Source organism: Periplaneta americana, chromosome 15 (assembly GCF_040183065.1).
Source record: "Periplaneta americana isolate PAMFEO1 chromosome 15, P.americana_PAMFEO1_priV1, whole genome shotgun sequence".
Taxonomy (NCBI): domain Eukaryota; kingdom Metazoa; phylum Arthropoda; class Insecta; order Blattodea; family Blattidae; genus Periplaneta; species Periplaneta americana.
Window position 1 is genome coordinate 163,749,927 of NC_091131.1, and position 21,558 is coordinate 163,771,484.

At 36.6% G+C, this 21,558-nt stretch overlaps 1 protein-coding gene across 1 annotated transcript in view; it reads left to right on the top strand.

The window, feature by feature from the left end:
* LOC138715492 (protein bunched, class 2/F/G isoform-like) overlaps positions 1 to 21,558 on the top strand; it is a 717,347-nt gene that overhangs the window by 125,408 nt on the left and 570,381 nt on the right. The window lies entirely within an intron of this gene.

The following is a 21,558-nucleotide window of genomic DNA, read 5'->3' on the forward strand; positions in this document are numbered from 1 at the left end:
GGAAATAAATTCGGATATTTTTGTAGCGTTTTCCAGGTTTATGTGTTATATTAGGCTTAATGTGTTTGAAATTTATATCAGTCTTTTTAACCAGTTATGGAAGGGGAGATGGACGTTTAACCTGCATTCTTTGAGTGCTGTAATGGCGTGTGAGAAGAAGTGTTTGAGTAATAGGTACGTGTGTCGAATTTGTAACTCTTTTGAAAATTGAATATCAGCACCAAGACATCTATGTCCATAATTTTGCTTTTGTGCGCTTGGATTCGCGTTTATATAATTTATTTTCATTCTTTAACATTTGGTTTTATTTCATTTTTTTCTTTTCCGTTTGTTTTTCTCGTTTCCTCGTCTCGTTGTCTTTCCAATTACTCTTAATTCTCTATTTAGTTATGTATACGACCATCATTTCAAGATACTGTATTTGAACATGTACAGATCTGTTCTCGCTTCACTACTTCTTTGCATTGTGTACAGAAATATAATTTGGAGCTTCCTTATTGTATGTATGTATGGATGTGTATTTATTCACACTTCAAGTGGGTAAATAACCGGTGGCAGTGGTAACTAATTACACTCAATAATGACAATTAATAATAAACACAATTAATAAAAATACAATTAATAATACTAATAATAATGAGCATCCCAAATTAAATGAAACACGATCACTTAAATTAACATTTAAAGCAAATCTAATTTGTGTCTTAACCTTAAGTTCGAACTAAAACCCACGAGTATGATATGTTCATACTCGTACATGCACAAGTACCTTTCAGCACTACACTTATTTCGGTGTCAACTCACTCACTGCACTGGAACTGCGACACATTTTACTGATACTATCCTGATTTCACAAACACTTCACCACTATAAACTATAAAACTTTACTGACACAAACACACTTCACTTACACAACACATTTCACTGATACAACACTTCAAATACCAAAACATCAATTACACCCTTTAAATAGTGTGTGTAATATATTACCGTCTATTTTAAGTACATTTTTGGTTATTGGTAAAGCCTTTAGTAAGTCTGCAGGTAAAGCATTCCAGTCCCTGATAGTAAGATTGAGAAAAGATTGTCTCCTTTCCCTCAATTTATATGGTCGTTCCTTGAAGAATAATTTGGCGGTTGCAACCTATTTTTTATTTCTCTCCAGGCAGGCTCACCTCTGTATGTTTTCAACATTGCGCATAATCGAATTCGCGTTCTCCTGTCCGTTAGTGTGTCCCATTTTAATGGTGACTTATTACAACAGTTGAGAGCCCGTTTTTTTTTAATCTTCTCCAGGGTCTTAATATGTTCTAATATATAAGGATCCCAACACGCAGCACCATTTCCATTACTGGACGAACTAGTGACTTACATGCAATCTCTTTGGATTTATCAGAGCCTTTTCTTAATACCCTTATTTTACAAGTTTCGCTTACAAAACACTGCGCATGTGCAGTAAATAAGATCTCTTGTACAGGATATACGTTATACTTGTGGACAGTGGTGCGGAATTGTTACCTACGTACAGGCGGACTCCCATCAAGACTCGCTCCAGATTTTAATTCCGTATCTGTATACTCTTATGAAAGTAGAAATGTATCGCATTTTTACGAGATGAGACGAATGACATGTTTATATCATTTATGAATTTAATGTTATTCGATGAATGAAGTTGATGGTGGTGGTGATGATGATGATGATGATTATAATTAAGTTATAATTATTATTATTATTATTATTATTATTATTATTATTATTATTACTATTACTAGAAAATCATATTATATTTTCGTAATTATGGTACATATTTGTTGACCAGAACCTGCTGCATTGAGTATTAGCGTCGCTTTGAATGAGATGATCACATTTTGTTCTCCTCGTCTGTACAAATGTATCGGCCTCGGTTTCGGAACCTCCAAGGAAGTGAAACGCCCTCCTTTCGACCTAGGAAAAAATAATGTACTCCAGAAGATGAAGCTTGGAACAATCGAAACTCAGGGTTACCATATTGAAAGTTTCGTAAGATAAAATGAATGAGAGAAAATATGCGTCTTCCTGAAGATGTGAAATTATCTAATGTATCCGGTTTACAATATATCACATTTTTATTCAATCAATCGCTGTAAGATTTTGTGCAGAAAAATTGTTAGTTAAAAGTTTGATAATGAAAAGGTAAACAAAAACTATTTGTATATTAGAAACATGATATACTGTATAATGAAAATGGATCACAAAACAAATTAATCTTTCATAAAAATACATGATTTAGAATGTTAACTATGCAAATTCAATGCTTAATTTGCTGTACACATTTCTTGCCATAATTAATAAAATTTTATTGTTTTAACATGTACTGATACCTAATTTTAAAGTTATATTTTTAAGTCCTGTCTTTCTGAAAACCTAAAACTCTTGAATAATGCGATAATTAAATTAACAGTACGAGCAAATTCAATTAAACAACCGTTTTTTTCATGGACACTAAATAATTTTTATAGTAAATTATACATAATTATGCAAGTGAGAAACTTTTTTTCTAGCTGGTTCTCAATTCACAATAAATGGCAGCCGTCCAAATACTACATTGCAGTGTGTTGTATGTCCGTCAGGTAGCGCTATTTGTAGTCAATACATCGTGTAGTTTCGCTATTTATCATGTTGCTACTAGATGGCGGTACTGCTACTCCGCAAGCTTTAGTATGTGCTCAATAGATGGCAGAACAGGGTTTTATACGCGCAAGATTGAAAATGTATACTTCTGCCATCTCTCGTGTCAGTGAAGAGTTACATTCTCATGCACACTTGTTAATATTGCAAAATAAGATTTAGCAGATTTTGGTTGGTGTGCAGGTAAGGTGACCAGACGTCCTCTTTTGTCCAGACATGTCCTACTTTTTAGGCCTTTGCCCGTAGTCCGGGCGAATTTTTTAAAAACCAAGAAATGTCCTCCTTTTCGTAACTTGTTATTCTTGATATTTTGAAATTATCTGATTTGACGCTTTTTTCAAGTACTTTGCCTGCAGATGGCAGCCTCGACGGAATATAATCTTTGCCAACATCATAACTCGTTTTGCTCCTCCTCACAGGCAGCTAGTAAATCGAGAGATCGAGCCATCGAGGTGCGAATGTAAATCCGTTTCCGCATTCTCATCTCGCAGTCTGTCCATTCTGTCCATTTTCTGTCCTCTCTATTAATTTTATAGTTCCCTTGACTTTCATGCTAACTGTAAAATCATTATTATTAAGTTTTACTTAATTATTTTGTAATCAAATATGTAGATATTAACATACTTTTAAACCTGTACTGTATATATTTTGTAATAAAATAGATATTGACGTAATTTAAAGTGTGATATAAGCCTAAGCCTAAATCTAAATGCATATTTCTGTCCTCCTCTTTCGAAGAATGTCCTCCTTTTTGAAGCTTTGTGTCCTCTTTTTTTTTTATCGATGTGAATCTGGTCACCTAGTGCAGGTCGTATTGAGTAAAGTTTCAGTTCGAATGTAGAGCAGTAGCTGTGGTGTTCAATACGATTGGTACTGTCGGTAGCATTGTGCGACATGGTCGGTAGAAATGCCTGAAAAATCCCAAGTAGTGAAGCCTCATCTTCACGGTATTCCTAGAGATTGTGTCGGCTGTCTGGAAGCAGTGCATCTTCAAGTGTGTACATCGGCGTTCAAAGATATCTGAACTCTAATTTTCTGATCGTGCAATCGAACTTTCTAACCGCGGGACAAGTCAGAACCAAATATATAACAAATTGACGAACTTCGATATAGTTCCGCCGGTTCTCAGTGGGTTACCCTATTATTGGGACGGATGAAAAGTATTTGAGAAACATTGATGTAGATTAAGTATAAATTATTCTCTTAAGTTTCCCGTTAAACCTAGTGCTTTTTACAATCATTAGAGAGTGATGAAATTTTGAATTTTATAATGCGAGTATATGTATGTACTATTGGCAACACTGACTGTTATCATCGCTGTCTATTCATAAAAGTAACAATTAAAGAAGCCACATTTACATTAACAAGTTATCGATCACTATCGAATAGTAAGAGTCAGGTATCTTTGACTGCCAGTGTTCATAGTATGCAAATATTGATGACCATATGGAATCTGTGATGGGTCCACCAAACACGTAAATTTTATCTAAACTTGCGAGTTATTTTACCTGATTATAAAATTAAAAAAAAAGTTCTTCAGGAATTTTTTTTCAGAATCGTGTATATATTCACTCTACGGGAGATACGTACACTACTGTCTCTTTGGTAGGCTAAAGGTTTTGCTATACTTTGTGTGAACACTTACGCCGTTCAATGTGGCTATGAATTCATGCGTTTGAAATTTGATTTTTCACAAACCCTTGGTCAAAGTGCACTATACTATAGCCTTACTGTATTCTCCTACTAATTGACTCCCACTAATTTTGTTAGCCTGATTATTTTAGTGCGTCATTAGATTATTTCATCCTGTTTCACATACTTGCCTATTTTAAAATGTTTCGAACTTTATAACCATTGTTATGTAACAGAAAGTAATTCGTCAAAAATTGAATGACGGGACCCGGAACGAGTAATCCAGTGCGTTTTGACGGCGAGATATCTCTGGAAGCTGCTTGCTGTTCTCAGTCTTCGTGCCGATATTAAACATCGTGCTCCAAATTAAAATTGTGGACATATTCTGTACGAGGAAATAGCTCAGAAAGAATAAGAACGTTTGTTGTCGTTTAAAATAATTTAAGAAAATTGCTATGCAGATGAAATTGAAAAGTATGATCCCAAAACCCGCCAATCGTTGTTTAAAAGTTTGTGTTATTGTGCATGTCACTTGGAAACTCGCTCAGTCCGTAGACTGGTGGATAAAAAAAAAAAAAAACGAGTCCAGTCCTTACATAAAAAGGGATCACACTTTTCAATTAAAATTAGCTCAGAGTCGCAATAAGAGTAAAGAAGTAGGCAAATGATATGAGTGCACCATGAAAAATGAACACATGTTAGGTATGGAAGTATTGGAATATGTTTAGATTTTGCCTTGTCTGTGTAATTTCAGTGCACTTTTAATATAGACTACGTGTTAATATTGAGTGTAACTATTCATTTCGAAATATGACACTAACGCTAGGGAATCCCAGGATATGGTCATTGGTAGTTTTGATTCATTGATAAGCATTTTAACAAACATTGAAATTCTAAAAATACTGTAGGCTATGTTGTTTCTGAAATAAAAAGATATACACACACACACACACACACACACACACACGGGCGGGCGGGCGGGCGAAATAAGTTTATATACTCACAATTTGTTTTCGAGTCACAAACATTTACAAGTTGGCCTGAGTAGCGTAGTCGGTATAGCCTTCTGTGCTCGGAGTTGCGGATTCTACCCCAACCCAGCTCGATGGCATTTAAGTGTGTTTAAATGCGACAGGCCTCATATCGGTCGATTTACTGGCATGTAAAAGTAGTCCTGAGGGAAAAAATTCCGGCACACCAGCGACGCTGATATAACCTCGGCAATTGCGAGTGTTGTTAAATATACTATAATTTTTTTAATTTTAACATTTACAATGACTGCAATACAAAAACAATGACAGAATGACATTTACAGAAGAAGGCGACGAGGCTTCTTAGACATTTCATCCAGTACTTCATGAGCTTTTACTTCTACATTTTTATGTATATACATCAAGGCCAGTCCATTTAATCTGTCTGCTCCCATCGTGCTCCTCAAGTAAGTCTTCAAATTCCGCAATGTTGAGAACGACCGTTCTGGTGTTGCTGCAGTTGCAGGCAATGTGCAGAAAGGTTTCAGCGCCTTGCGAGTGCAGGGAAAAATAATTCCATTGCACCTGTTAAAAGATGATATAAAATCAGTAGGTATTAGGTGAAGATTTTTCTGATCAAGGAAATTTCTTCTCCACACTTCAATTCATTGAAGAAAGACTCTGGTGATGCATCAACATCATTGGGCCACTGATTTACTATAGCCTCAACAGCAGTTTCTAAATCTTCATCTGATGCTCGCACTATGTTTTAGGCAGAAAAGTTTGTATGGACTTTAGGATTCCGTTATGATTTAAAAACCTGTCCTTGAGCTGACTAATGAAATAGTCTAATAAGAGAAGGAAAATTAAAAGCCTAAAATACTCTTCATGACTCTCTGTCTTGAAGTAAGAACGCTGTGTTTGTCTTCCTGCAGTTCTTGGAATTTAACACTTTAGCAAAGAGAATTTACTTGGAAAACTCTCTAATTCCTATGTACATTCACGAATTAAAATTAATATTATTTTTGTTTCTGGCGGCCGGATGGCTCAGTTGGTAGAGCAGCTGGCTACGGACTGGAAGGTCTGGGGTTCGATCCCAGGTGGTGACAGGATTTTTTCTCTTTGCCAAACTTTGAGAACGGCCCCGAGGTTCACTCAGCCTCCTATAAAATTGAGTACCGGGTCTTTCCCGGGGGTAAAAGGCGGCAAGAGCGTGGTGCCGACCATTCCACCTCATTCTAGTGCCGAGGTCATGGAAAGCATGGGGCTCTACCTCCATGCCCCCCAAGTGCCTTCATGGCATGTTACGGGGATACCTTTACCTTTTTACCTTTATTATTTTTGTTTCTTGTTTCGTATTTTTCTCAAAATTTCGGAAGGGGATATATCCCCTTGCATCCACCCCTGTATATATATTCGTGCAAAATCAGTTATTGACTTGGTACAACCAAGGGGCATGGCACTCTTCACTGAAGCAGGAAGACAACCAACTTAGGGATATTTAAGTTACGTGATGACGCATCATCTAATGGTACCGTGTACATGAGTCTCAAGCCCGGAATCATCATAAAATAAGCGACAAATTCTCAATTCACTTTGATCTTACGTGACATTTTTTGTGGTGTTGAATCAGTTCTCTCACTACCAAGAAAATGGCGGCATGCGTGTGCCCGTCTCCGTCTCAAAGAATACGAAGCGCTTTTGTTGCAACTCTAATAACATAATAACTGTAGGCTATACTTAACAAAATACTTTGTGAGATTAATTACTTAACATTTAAGGCATCTACTGTCCACACTTTTCAAGATGTTGATGAATAAAATTGAGTTTTATGAGTTACATTATAGCACAGTACCTTAGTTTACAATAATTATCCCACTGTCTCCTCATTCTTCCTCTCCAGCAAGGATTAGACCATTTTAAATTGTAATTTTACTCGAACTAACATTTACACCTTCTTTATATGGACTACAATGAGATAATAATGTGCTTCTGCGAAAATATGTATATTTCGAGATTTTTCCTGATACATGTGAGTTATTGTTTTACACCTTTGCATTTACGATATTATTGATTCTTTGACAAATAAGTGGACAACTTAGGATCTCGTTAAAAACTTATATATTTTTAATGTTTCTGTCATTTTAAAATTCCGTCTAATGTGAAACTCAAAATATTTTCATTATGATTGCTTACTTCAACAATAAATAAATGCCTCCACGGTGATCAAGTGACCAGGAAGGTGGACCCTGTTTCGATTCCCGGCATACTCTCGATTTGTGACTTGTGTTGACCAAGCCCGTGGTCCAGGTAATACAGGGATTTTCTGCGGGATCTCCAGTTCCCCTGTGACATCTCAGCAAATCTGTCGTCATCATCATCATCATCATCATCATCATCAAAATATCGCGGGTGTAGCGTGGACCAGTCTCCTATGGCTCGGTAAATTTGTCTACTCCATATGGGTGAATGACGAACAGTCACGTACCCGCCATTAACCTAAAAAAAATAGAAAACAACAAATGAAGGATTTGAAGACAGGCGAGGGTATCCCACAATATCACAGAAAAGTTAAATTTCTCACCTTAATCTACCGTGTGGTAAACATGAATTATTGAAGGTGTAATAATGAGAGAGTCCAAAGCCACACTTAACGGAAATGTTTTTTTTTTTGTGCGAGTTCATTTCTTACACATATGGGGAAGCTGCTATTAAGATATTATAAAAAGATTCAACAAATGACTTAGGTATGTGCCGAAGAAATTGTGATACCGCACCTAACAGCATTGGACTTTAAACCTTTAACACGCTCTCCTGTAAAATTTTATCTGTGTGGCATAGGTCTATACTATTCTCATCCCTTGAATTGTTTCTGCAATAATTGTGAGATGGCTTACGGCTTGAACCGCTCATAGTTGAACTTAAACGTCGAATATCGCCGAAACTATTTCGTGTGGATTAAGCCACGTCTGGTTTGAAACCCTTGAAATAAAAAATGGCGTTTTTCGTACAAAATAAAGGTAATTACTATATTTCAATTACCTTTCATCCATCTGTCCTCACCTAGCATCAGAATTCCCTCGACAGGCGTTTCCAACTTCTTCAAAATATAAAATTAGCGTCCTTTTACAAATGTCACTGACGAGAGCAAACCGTAGTACAGTGGCGTATCATCTGTATTGCGTACTGGGGGATATCATGTAATATCTGGACGATGTGCTGAAGCATTGTCTTAAGGAATGCGTGAAGAAGTGATGATGGAAGTGAGTAGGGAAGGTCGAAACTCGTGTACCCGATCCGGTTCAGAGGAGCCCGATCGCAAATTCGTGGCACCAATCTGCGCGAGCTTCTTTGCTACGGGGGATTGGGTGGATCTGTGTGTGCGGCCGCTTCCAAACGACTGTTAGTCGTCGAGCGTGCTGTTCAAACATCCCCAGAAGGACTCTTGGGCGAGTGCGTCCCCTTGTGCCCAAAACAACACTTATCAATCTGCTGGCTGTCTCTCTTCCTTCTCCTGTAAAGATTATTAAAAAGATACATTTGTGTCGCATACTATAGTACGCTTCCAGAAACAGTCACCAGCCGAATTTTCCAGGAATTGTTTGGAGACATCGATTTGTCACGGGCTGTGCTGGTCAGTTGAGCTTATGCGGATACACTCGTTTCCACACTGTCTCAATTCAGTGCAAGTGTCGATCGGCTTGCATTTAGAAAGATCAAAGCTTGCCGACAATTCACAAGTGCAGGGAATGGCTGTCTTAATTGATAGAACCCATTTTCTGTAACAGATGTTCGTTCTTCAAGGCCTTTGCTATCGTTGAATCGCTTGAATCAGTTTGATGACATCTTAATACGCACTGTCCTTCACTTTGTACTTCACATATTTATTTAGCTTTTTACTTTTTTCTTTACAAAAGAATTTCCAAAGCATTCGAATTTCTTTTGTTTTCGCGCTTACTCGATAAGAGCCTGTAAACCACATACACAATGTACACACGTACCATGTAATACGAAATTACATGCTTCAATATAGTGCATTTTTGCTTTAATTTACTGTAAATTGTAACATACTTTCTCTAAACAGAGGCTGCCTAAGAGACAAACTATACTGGACAGTTTTAATGTGCAATTAATAAATTCATAGAATTGAAGGTTATTAATTTAGAAATCTCACTATTCGTGAGCTGCCACAAGGGACAAAGAGTACTTAACCATATAAATGTTTACAAGTTCATTGAACCATTAATTTTGTTTTGACAATGAAACTCCTACAAGTACATAGCTGCAAATACATTTTGTGCGAGATCGTGCGTATTTGCTTGCTTTCCGCACAAAACCAATACGCGGTAAGTGTGAAATACCACATTCAGTATTCCCAACGTAACACACATAACAATTTCCCTATTCTTACCGCTTCAGCGTCATATTCATTTTACTGCTTTAGGCTTTTAACATATTATTTTTAAAGGCGTTCAATATAGTAATAACTATAAATTGGAAACTTACCACTGCAATTTCACCTAAATTGCAAAGTTAATTATTGTTTTTAAATATTTGCAAGAATTAAGTAAACTCTACAACACCACAAAAGTTACTGCATTTGTAATGCAAGTAACATTAAGGAAGCCGTGAAAAAATCAACAAGATTCCAGACTCATCATAGACTGGGGGAAAAAAAGACAGACGTATATCACGGCCTGCTGCAGTATAGTAAACACAGAAAACATTTTATAGGAACAATGTTGAAGATAGATAAATTTGTTTTCCAAAGTTGCCGTCATTGAACAGAAACCAAGATGGAGATTTCATTGCAACTAATTAGAAATTCCTTTTTCAGGTATGTAATAAACGATCTTCGCACAAAATAATGTACGATACACGAGCGGTATGTTTGTTTTCATGTTCGAGGAAATTAAAGAAGCTCAACTACGTTTCGCTTTTTCAATCTTTTCCTCGAACATGAAAACGTCAACATACCGCTCTTGTAACGCATATTACTATTGTGATTGGTGGAAATATACCTAGTTTTAGAGAGGCAAGTGCCACAAAAAAGTAAAAGTTCAGAGAGATAGTAAAAACTATAAAAAAATATACAATAAAAATAACAAAGATTAAATTAAGACAAAGATAGATACATAATGAGATTACATGAAACAGTTATAATTTGTGAGGTGATTTCTTAGGAGAGAGATCGGTCCTTTAAGAGCAAAGCACCCGTTGCTTGCCTACCAGCTCGAAATAGTATATTATGCAACGAGCCTTTAATTGTAGTAATTAAGACGCGAGTATGTTTATGAAACGATCGTAAGATGCATACGACTGCTTTCGTTCTAACATAATTATTAAATGTCTAAGTTTTGAGTTTGTACAAATATCTCACCTTGTTGCTTTAGCGATAATTAAATGGTGAACATACCTGTATTTTCAGCATGCTCTCGATTATTGCAACAGATGGCAGGCGTGTACGCCGTATTTAGACTTGATTTTTTGCAGGGCTTGGTATGGAGATTTAACCTCAAAGCAACACACATTAAAACAAAGGAAATTAACTCAGTTTATTATTAGAATATTAAAATTAACATGAACAAATTTATTTTATTTTAAATGCACGTTGTTGATTTGTGAAATTTATCTGGAGAATGGCTCCCAGTGAAATGTTTGAAGATGGATTAATGCTTATTTGAGTGATTCGATCAATATCACTTTCAAAACTCGCGCCTGGCGTTTTGGATTAGTGCTCTCAAGGCTTGCGGGGTGTCGCGCGTACGATATTAATCAATATCCCATGTGTTTAGTTGGAAATCCAGAGCTGCAGTAACATAATGAATAGCAGTGGTTTAGTGTACGTAAGTAATTAAGATACATTACGTCACATGTAATGAGCGTATTAATAGTATGTTCGAGCAAAAACAATAATAAAGTGCATTCATAGGAAAAGGCTGCTTGAGATATTCTCGAACCGCCAGGGGTAAATGAGGGAACATTCGATTGTTCTGTATCGAATAATCATCGATATGAAGATTATAGAGTTGTACAGACCCAGAAACGAAATTAGACACTGCGCATGCTCAGCCATAAGCTAACCACGTCCAAATAACTGTGCTGCGTCACAGATCCATTAAAAAATTGATCCTATTGTCTATCCGTAATTGCTACACACAAATTGAGAGGGAAATTGCACAGTTGTCGACAAATAATTCTCCGATTCGAGAAGAAAATGTGGAAAGCGTTAGAAGCAAATTCTCTCCTGTGCAAATATTGATAATACAAATTATTCACAAATCGTGAGCAACAATGATGGAGTTAAAGATTTCTTTGAAAATGCGCGTGACCTTCATTTTGCTAATCTCAGTTCTGCGTCTTTTTCGCACAGATTTTTGAGTGAATGTTCGATCGTTGGAAAATTTCTTTGCGCCTGCTGTCACGATCGTATGGCATCCTTAATGCTTCCTGAGACAACATTCTTTTCTGAGTAAGAATTTTTGCTTTTATTGAAGATAATTAGTTGGGTGCGAGCAATCATTTTAAGTTAGGAAACATAGGGTCCCCGGTATGTAAATTCGGCACTACCAAATTGCTATCTCCTCCTGGAGATTAAGCAATCGACAAAGCACTTAGAGATCTATTACTAAGGAGCGGATTCCTATGTAATTAAATATTATTTTTGCGTGTGATAAAACACAATTAACAAACGATGACAGAGTAATGGAACGGAGAAAAATTCTCTCCGGCGCCGGGATTTGAACCCGGGTTTTCAGCTCTACGTGCTGACGCTTTATCCACTAAGCCACACCGGATTCCACCCCAGCGTCGGAAGAATCGTCTCAGTTTTAAGTTCCAACTTTTGGGTTCCCTCTAGTGGCCGCCCTCTGCACTACGTCATAGATATCTATGAACCTAGGACCGAAGTCCACACATGTGCTGAGGTGCACTCGTAATAAGTGACTAGTTGGCCGGGATCCTACGGAATAAGCGCCGTCTTAAATCAAATCCCGGCGCCGGAGAGAATTTTTCTCCGTTCCATTACTCTGTCATCGTATGATAACGCAGAATATCTGCATGGAAATAGGTCCTATCATATGTACTTCGTTACATTATAATAATATATACAATTAACAAAGTTAATAATTCCGAACATGAAGTTTCAAGTTTAAAACCCGAATTTTATTTCATATAAAACATATTTTCACAAAAAAATTAATGTAAATACATATTTTCAGGAAATCTAACTTATTATAAACACATAAATCTTGGAGTTTTTTTACTTAAATAATTTTTTACAAGAACTTTTAAACATTTTAATACTAAATCAATTATATCACTCAGAAGTACGTTATCTTTTTAAGAATTCTTGGTTGCTTCGTGTTTCTAAGCGCTGTGTGGTGTATCCTTGATCCATTTTTGCAATAGTTTCGCCACAAGTTCTGAGAACTGCTAGGCAGCATATCAGTGTTATTGTTAGAGAAGAAATTAACATGGACAAGGAGGAGAGATCTTGCAACACATACTGTCGGTGACTCAGGAGAAGACGAGAGCGGACTGAGGAGGAAGGGATGTGAACAGATAACGTACGACAACACGTGCAATATTTGTACTGCAGTAAACGGAAACATTAGGCCTCTTTCTGTTCAACTTAGCTTTAATTTCCATACGCATTGTTACTCATGTTTCCTGCACGAGTAATAACCCGGCTACTGGGACGCTTATCTGAGCGATGTTTATAATAATCAGCAGCGATAGTCAAGAAGGTCACATTCTTTCCGCTCGTCTTCTTCTGAGTAACGGACAGTAATTAGGAATGTTTATTGCTGAATATGATTTCATTCCACGCTTTGTTTGTGAAACACAACAGATAAGAGTTCGAATATGAATATTATTTAATTTAAGCAAATCTCTCGCCTCTCGCTCATGTCCATCGAGTAAGGCAATACGTCTTGTTGTGATTCCCTGTTATCGGCTTCAATCGATATCCTTCAAGATATACTGAAAGATGGTTGTTTAAAAAACGATTTGGCTTTCCTATTACAAAATCTAAGCTTTTTGTGTGACACCATAAAAAAACTCGAAACATCCAAAAACCTGTTGTCTGAAACAAGGCGGTGCGTGCCGTGAAAATTAAACTAGACTCGCTACCAGGTTCAGAAGTACAAGTACTAAGGGACAATTCCAGAATGTGTTTGGGAAAAACAGTGGATATAAAAAAATGTGTAAAGTTGCTCAAGTATTGGAGGGTGTGCCTGTAGGTGAACTTGATGTGTTTGTGATATTTCTCTCTTTAAATATGCATGTCTGACGTCCTGTGATGTGGAAAGATCGTTTTCACAGTATAAGTCGTTGTTGAGAGATAATCGGCATGCATTTGTGATGGAGAATTTGGAGATGACCTTTGTTGTTCACTGCAATTCTCGGCCAACTACTAGCACTCAAGTGTGGTTGGTGAGTAGGGGAGACTGTTGTACCTTTAGCATAGTGTACCTTTGAACATTTTTTGTTTTTTAAGTTTTGCTACTACCTAGAGGACTCAAACTGAAGTAAATTGTAGGGAAAGCCGCTAAGTAGCTCTGGTCGTAGTTTTGGTTTGATTTATTGCAAAGTGTGAATTCTGTGAACGAAAGAATATTTTTTAGTACCAAAAGTAAACATTTCGTTTAGTGATATATGTTATCTAACATAAAAGCAGATTGTATTTGTTACCATCCATTACTCTTAATTACGAATTCAGTGGTGTTGTAATTCCGCAAGAACAATGTTGTAAATACCTAGGAGTGTATTTAAACTCCAAACTTTCTTGGGGAGAGCATGTTGATAATGTTACAGGCAAAGCATGGAGGGCACTTCACTTTATTATGAGAATCTTGAGAAAGGCTAGCCCCAAATCGAGGGAAATAGCATATCTAACATTAGTGCGACCGTTAATGGAATACGGAACTACATGTTGGGATCCCTATAGAATATATCAGATAAATTCCTTAGAAAGAATCCAGTATAGGGCAGCTAAATTTGTTAAAGGTAAAAGAGAAGATGGGAACGATACGATAAAAGAACTTAAATGGGAAACTTTGGAAAACAGACGTAGGAAAACTAGAATAACATCATTGTATAGAGCACATCTAGGTCAGAAAGCATGGGTAGACATAACGGCTCGGTTAGAAAAGCCAACGTACTATGGTAGGAACGATCATGATTTTAAAATCAAATGTAGGAAACAGAAAACGGATGTAGGTAAATTCTCATTTTTAAATAGAACTATAAATGATTGGAATGACCTACCTGCAGCGGTCTTTGAGGGCTGTCCTTCCTTAAGGAGATTCAAGAATAATTTAAAGAGTTGTGTATAAAGTGAAAATTAAAATTAAGGTGACATTCAACATTTAATTTTTTAAGGTGGCATGTATTTATCTAGCCTGACGAGTTTACTTCCTTGGTTTGAATTGTAAATTATTTAAAAATAGCGTGTAAGAGGGCCTTAGACTAGAAATGTTTAGTTTAAATGTAGTTCTGTTTATAAGTACAGTATGCATAAGAATGCAATTATTTGACTTATTTGAACTGTTGTATCAGTGAAGCGAGGTGAGTCAGTGAAGTTATGGTTTTACAGTGCAGTGAACAGTTCCGATCAGTGATAATTTATAGCGTCAATGAAATGTGTTCTATAGTGTCAGTGAAATGTGTTACAGAGTGTCAGTGAAATGTGTGCTAAAGTGTCAGTGAAATGCGTCATAGTGCCACTACAGGGAATGAGATGAGAGTAAAGTGAAAGACTACTGAAAATTATGTAGGACCTATACATAATCATGTAGGTTGTGTTGTAAAATTAGGTGTTTTACTTTATGTTTTATTATTATTGTGTTAAATTGTATTGTGTATTCTTATTGTATTGTGTATAAAATTGTATATGTGTTGTAAATTTTATTATGTATTGTAAATTTTATTGTGTATTGCTTATCATTTTAACTGTGTATTGTTAATATTGTATATACCACTGCCACCGGGTGCTTGCCCACTTGCAGTGTAAATAAATACATACAAGTACAGTGTGTTCCCTATCATCTGGTGAGTAATAACATATTTTAATTTCCATGATTTATTCGAATCTCTAGTTTTCGGAGCCATATTTGTTTAAACGTGCACCCTCTTGTACCTTTGAACACAAAACATCTTGTACCATGGAACATGTTCCAAGGTACATAATACTATAGGTTTTTGTCTTTCTTTTATTTTAAGATCATGTCACGAAGTAAGTCTGGAGTTAAGAGCCCCCAATTGATCCGGATGCCTTGAAGAAAGCTGTTGAAACAATTCTTGTTCCTCCAGGAAATAAAATCTAAATCAGAGCAGCCTGCTATGGTTTATGATGGCAAATACATTTTAAATATGATTGTCAGTTCTTACAACTATATTCCCACCTATATTACATGTGTTCCAACTTACAAGAGGGTATGTTCTAAGGTACATGAACCTGTTGTACCTTTGAACATATTACATTTTATTTTTTCCATCCTTAATAGATGTCTAGAACAGGAAAATATATACACGAAGTTGCAAAGGAATCTTCAATAATTATTTAAAGTATTTTTTAATTTAGAAAATATCATTTCCCAAAATCAAAAAAAATAAAATGTGAAAAGTGTTTAAAGGTACAACAGTTTCCCCTACCTAGTAACATTTTTTTTCCAAGCTAAGTAAGGTATTTTTGTCGTATTTAAAGGAAATATTTTTTTTTTATTTTTAGAAAATATTTTCGTACCTTTTAGCACATAAAAAATAAATATATTTAAATTTTTAGCACATAAAAATCCGCTCCCTATCTATTACTGTCGTTTGTTTATAACAGCTGTGGTCAAAACGGAAACGGCTGTGTTTACACACGAGAGACAGCCTAAGAAGTACGGAGAGGAGGTAGAGGTACTTGGCATGAAAACTACAATCAGTGGTTCCTGTCTATCTCTAGGTAGAATGTGCTATATTTATAATCAAGCAGTGTATTCATTAATCTCAATATCTTTATTGCTAATCGTTCTCTATTAATTAATGAGTAATTTAATAAGACGAAAACAGACCTCATTTCTAAGATTACTTAAAAATATAAGAAAATCCCTTTTTCAAACAGATAAATATTTTAACTTAATGACAAACAAATCTTTAACCTTCAATTATTTTTGTGCATCTTTCTGAAAAGGAAACAAAGTCCGGCAGAATGTTACACACGGTAATTCTCAGTTCCGGCTTTTATCCAAATCGCGGTTATCCTCATCTCCGGTGCAGTACAGGGTTTAAGGTAGAAAATAAATAATTGCCGCAAAAATGCACAAATAAAACATTATATTTGTACAAACTGCGGAAAGCGTTTGAAGCATTCTAAGTAATTGTTCCGAAAGATGAAATTAATAAGTTTTACAGAAACAAAATATTATGTAATTCGCTCCAGGAGTTTTATTAGGCTTATTTTCACCCAACTTACAATAGAGGTAGGTTTACATGCAAGTTCAGTCATTAGATCTATGTTTAGAATCCATTACTGCTGAGTTGGCATCATATCGTCGTTGATTTTCTGAAACATCCTATGTGACAGTACAGAGGATAATTTTTCAGCAGGAAGAAAAAATTAATTAAATATCACACTGACCCTAGATATCATCATATTCACCACCGTTTCCTACCGAATTACCTAATATGCTTATGTATACCCATCACAGGTCTGCATCGGACGTTTTCGCTCGAGCACCAAGTAGTTCATAGCATAATCCGATAGGTAGCACACATGCATGATGGGCAAAATTGTCACGAGCGATAAATCCTCGAACGGTATAAGCCGAGTGTTAGACATTCGTTCTTGTTTCAGTGATGAACTGTGTAGTAACATCACAGATGTTTATCATTTCAAAACTTTGCAGTGTTTAACTAACCTCTCCATAGTAGAACTACAAAACTTGCTTTAAAATGTAATATAAATGTTGTAGGTAAATGTTCCCCCCCCCACACAGGAGTGATTTTGTTTTTGCCACATCTGATAGATGTTACTGGATGTAAATGTAATTATTATAAACGGAGAACACAATCACGATAGTGCAAGAACCGTATTAAGTTTTCTAGTAATAATAATAATAATAATAATAATAATAATAATAATCTATAATAATTAGTGTTAAATCTTTGCGTCTGTAACAGTTGTGCAGCATGATTATTCGTTTTATTATATTTTCTGTGACGTTATCTCTGTACTAATATTGTTATTAATCTACTGCTGTATCAATAATATTTTGTAAAACGTTTCTACATTATCGCAGTATATAGGCGGAACACTATGTATGGACCTATCATATTATATATGTGGTAAATCAAATATTGAATAATTATTAATTAGCAATAATAACTGTATATCGAAGTTTTTCATACTATTTTATTTATAACTTCGTTCCTATTTTGATACGTTCCATTGACTGTTCCATTAAACGTTCGTCATAAACGCAGAAAATAAAGCCTTATTTTTACCGTGTGAGCAAAACATATGTGTATCTTATCTGTCGCCTTCCCTACAAGATAAGACATGTCGATTAGATGATCTTGTACTGTGCTTCTATTTATTACCAGCGTATCACGACCGATCGTATCTCACTCGAGGGTTCGACACTCGACCGAGTTGAAGCGAGCGATTTAACTCCAATGCAGCATTCTGGTGCTTGTGCATACCCATTGATATTTAATTACCTTTTTTCTTCCTACTGAAAAAAAAATTTGTTCTGTACTATCACGTAGGAGGTTTCTTAAAATCAACTCTTTTCACTGAGAGGCAATTTCTAATTTCAGTTTTTACAAGATTCATGCAACTAAATCCTCGCTCACAATTTACAGCATGCAATGGAATTGTTGCAGCATACTGTGTAACTCAATCAATTAGAGGAAATGTTCACGTGACTAAATTGTGCCAACTAGAGATCCATAACTAAATTGTACCAACTAGAGATCCATGACTAAATTGTGCCAACTAGAGATCCGTGACTAAATTGTGCCAACTAGAGATCCATGACTAAATTGTTCCAACTAGAGATCCATAACTAAATTGTGCCAGCTAGAGATCCATGACTAAATTGTGCCAACTAGAGATCCATGACTAAATTGTGCCAACTAGAGATCCGTAACTAAATTGTGTCAGCTAGAGATCCAGGACTAAATTGTGCCAACTAGAGATCCACAACTAAATTGTGCCAGCTAGAGCTCCATGACTAAATTGTGCCAGCTAGAGATCCATGACTAAATTGTGCCAACTAGAGATTCATGACTAAATTGTGCCAACTAGAGATCCATGACTAAATTGTGCCAACTAGAGATCCGTGACTAAATTGTGCCAACTAGAGATCCATGACTAAATTGTGCCAACTAGAGATCCATAACTAAATTGTGCCAACTAGAGATTCATGACTAAATTGTGCCAACTAGAGATCCATGACTAAATTGTGCCAACTAGAGATCCATGACTAATTGTGCCAACTAGAGATCCATTCCCGAACGTCTGTTGCTTAGTACCTTCTTGAACTGTCCATTCTATTAAAATTTCATTTAAATTTACAAATTCTCCAGAACTAATTATTAATTCATACGCGTAACAATTCATTTTCTCCATAATCAACTTCATTTCTGAAGTTTTGTCAAGCCCATGTGGTTGTCGCACTTTTGCACATTTCCATTAAAAGTTTGTCGCACTGTTAAAAGTGTAGTAGCAAATGGCGACACATGCGATGTGGTTTAACCTCTGGTGCAGTTGCTGTTGCACCGGTGATTGATTTTATTATGTTTTGGAACGATGATTCCATGGCGGGGATCGGGAAATCCTGGAATTGGCGCCGAAGCCTAATCTTCGAATAGAGTTCAAAGTACCACACAGACCTGGCATGTGAGCTGCGAGAGAGGGGAAAGATGGGGATCAGAAAAAAAAAGTTGTTTCGGGATGGTTAAATAATAGGTAGCCTAGCCTATATAGCCACGGCGCACGACAGATCTTGTCTCGTCTACTGTATGATCAAATCAGAAACTATAAAATAAAAAATATACTGTAGACCGCAATTAGTAAATGTGGAAAGGCTTTTAGGACCGAATTACGCCAGCGAGAGTACAACGCATGGTGCAACTTACCTCAAAAGGGAAAAGGCGTTATTCTGTACGGTGAATTCACTCTCTCTAACAAATGGATAACTAAGCCCGATGGAATGACTAGCGGTGAATGGAAGGAGGCTATCAAGATGACTGCCAACGTAAGCGCTGTAAGAGCCATACCCGGTAGGTCTCAGGACAACCACTGCAGGCATTGCCTCAGTGAGATAGAAACCCTTGGACATGTCCTGGGAGCCTGCCCTTATGGCGAAACATTGCGTATACATAGGCACCATGCAATTAGAACTAAATTGGCCGATGCCCTTAGAAAACTAAAATACACCGTCTATGAAGAAGTCCACGGAACCGCCGACAATGGCAGTAACAGACGAATTGACATAATCGCCATTAGCGAATCCCTGTCTCAGGGTATGATAATCGACCCCACCATCAGGTTTGAAACGTACAAAGGACAGCCCGAAGACGTACATGAGGAGAAACGAGCAATCTACGTTCCAACCATCCCGTATTATAAAGATAAATACCAACTTCACGATATCAGTGTCACGGGATTGATGTTTGGAGCAAGAGGAACGATACCCAACTTCTCTTCTCAATTCTGTAAGACCCTAGGACTGCACAAATCTTTTCTGAACGAACTGGCCCTCCTCATAATTAAAGAGTCAGTCAAACTTTTACGGAACCACGTATATGGACTCTAATTCAGTGTATGGAAAAAATTGACGCACCATTATCATTTTTCTTTTTCCTTCTCAGCTTTCATTGATTCTTTACTTGAATTTTTTTTTTCTTCAGTAAATTGCCTTTGTTTGTTTGTGTATTTGTTTGCCTTTTTTCTTACTCTTTTAGCTCTCATCGTCTATTTTGTTCTTGTATTGTTTTGTATGCTTTGTCTAATGGCAGCCTCTAATTTGAGGAAGCTAATAAAATAAATAAAATAAAATAATTGTAAAAAAAGTCGGTTTGTTTGGTCTGGTTGAATAGGCAACATACAATTGAAGAGTCCACTGCAAGAATGATGGATGTCATTTGCAATACATTTTGCAGAAGAAGCAATTGAAAGTTTGAAATGCTTAGCGCTCAAAGCTTAACTGTGATTTTCCGATCATTACTGGACAATGCCTATCAGTGTTAATGCCATATAACTCTCTATGTACATTCTATATGTCTTAAACTATGCATTGATAGTCTTGGTTCATTTTCGACAAGAAAGTGACATCCATCATTCTTGCAGTGGACTCTTCAATTCTTGTCTTGAAGCTGAATTTTCGCGTGACAAATTTACAGACAAGTTTATACACATTCTCTCACAGAATAGTTTTCACGAAGAGTGATAGATCTATTGTTTTGGTTTGTTACGTATTGACAATAACAGTAAACAGTCGGTACGTGGAAGTGAGTCTTGATATAATTGTGTCAGTAATATTTGTTCGCGTGCGACACTTGTGTATTAACACACGCTATGTGACTCATTTCCTGCACCGTGAGATACAGAGAGGAACTGGATTGTTGCTAAGGCCATTATCTACATTGGGAAATGACTTTACACAACTTGACAGCATGTTTTACCACGCTATTATTCACAATTGAAATCCGCATGTCACACCGCCGTAAGTTCAGGCATCAAACCCTTAGCAAGAACCTGACGTAATCTCCTTGATAGTTACTGGCCAGCATTTCCTCCTAGACCAGAGTTTTTTTTTTATTTTAGTAGGATATTTTACGACGTTTTATCAACATCTTAGGTTATTTAGCGTCTGAATGAGATGAAGGTGATAATGCGAGTGAAATGAGTCCGGGGTCCAGCACTGAAAGTTACCCAGCATTTGCTCATATTGGGTTGAAGGAAAACCCCGGAAAAAACCTCAACCAGGTAACTTGCCCCGACCGGGAATCGAACCCGGGCCACCTGGTTTCGCGGCCAGACGCGCTAGCCGTTACTCCACAGGTGTGGACAGACCAGAGGTTCTGAGTGTTACGGACTCCTTGGAGCTCACATTTCATTTTGGCGGAATTCCAAATTGTCTTATTATATTTTAGGCTGGTAATCATGTTCTTTTCATTAAACATTTGTATATTGTATTGAATTAAACATAAAGAACTGGCCACCCTACTCCATTATCTCCTGTCCTAGTTGTCTCATGAGTGATTCCTTATCGGTATCACTTATGAGCAGGCT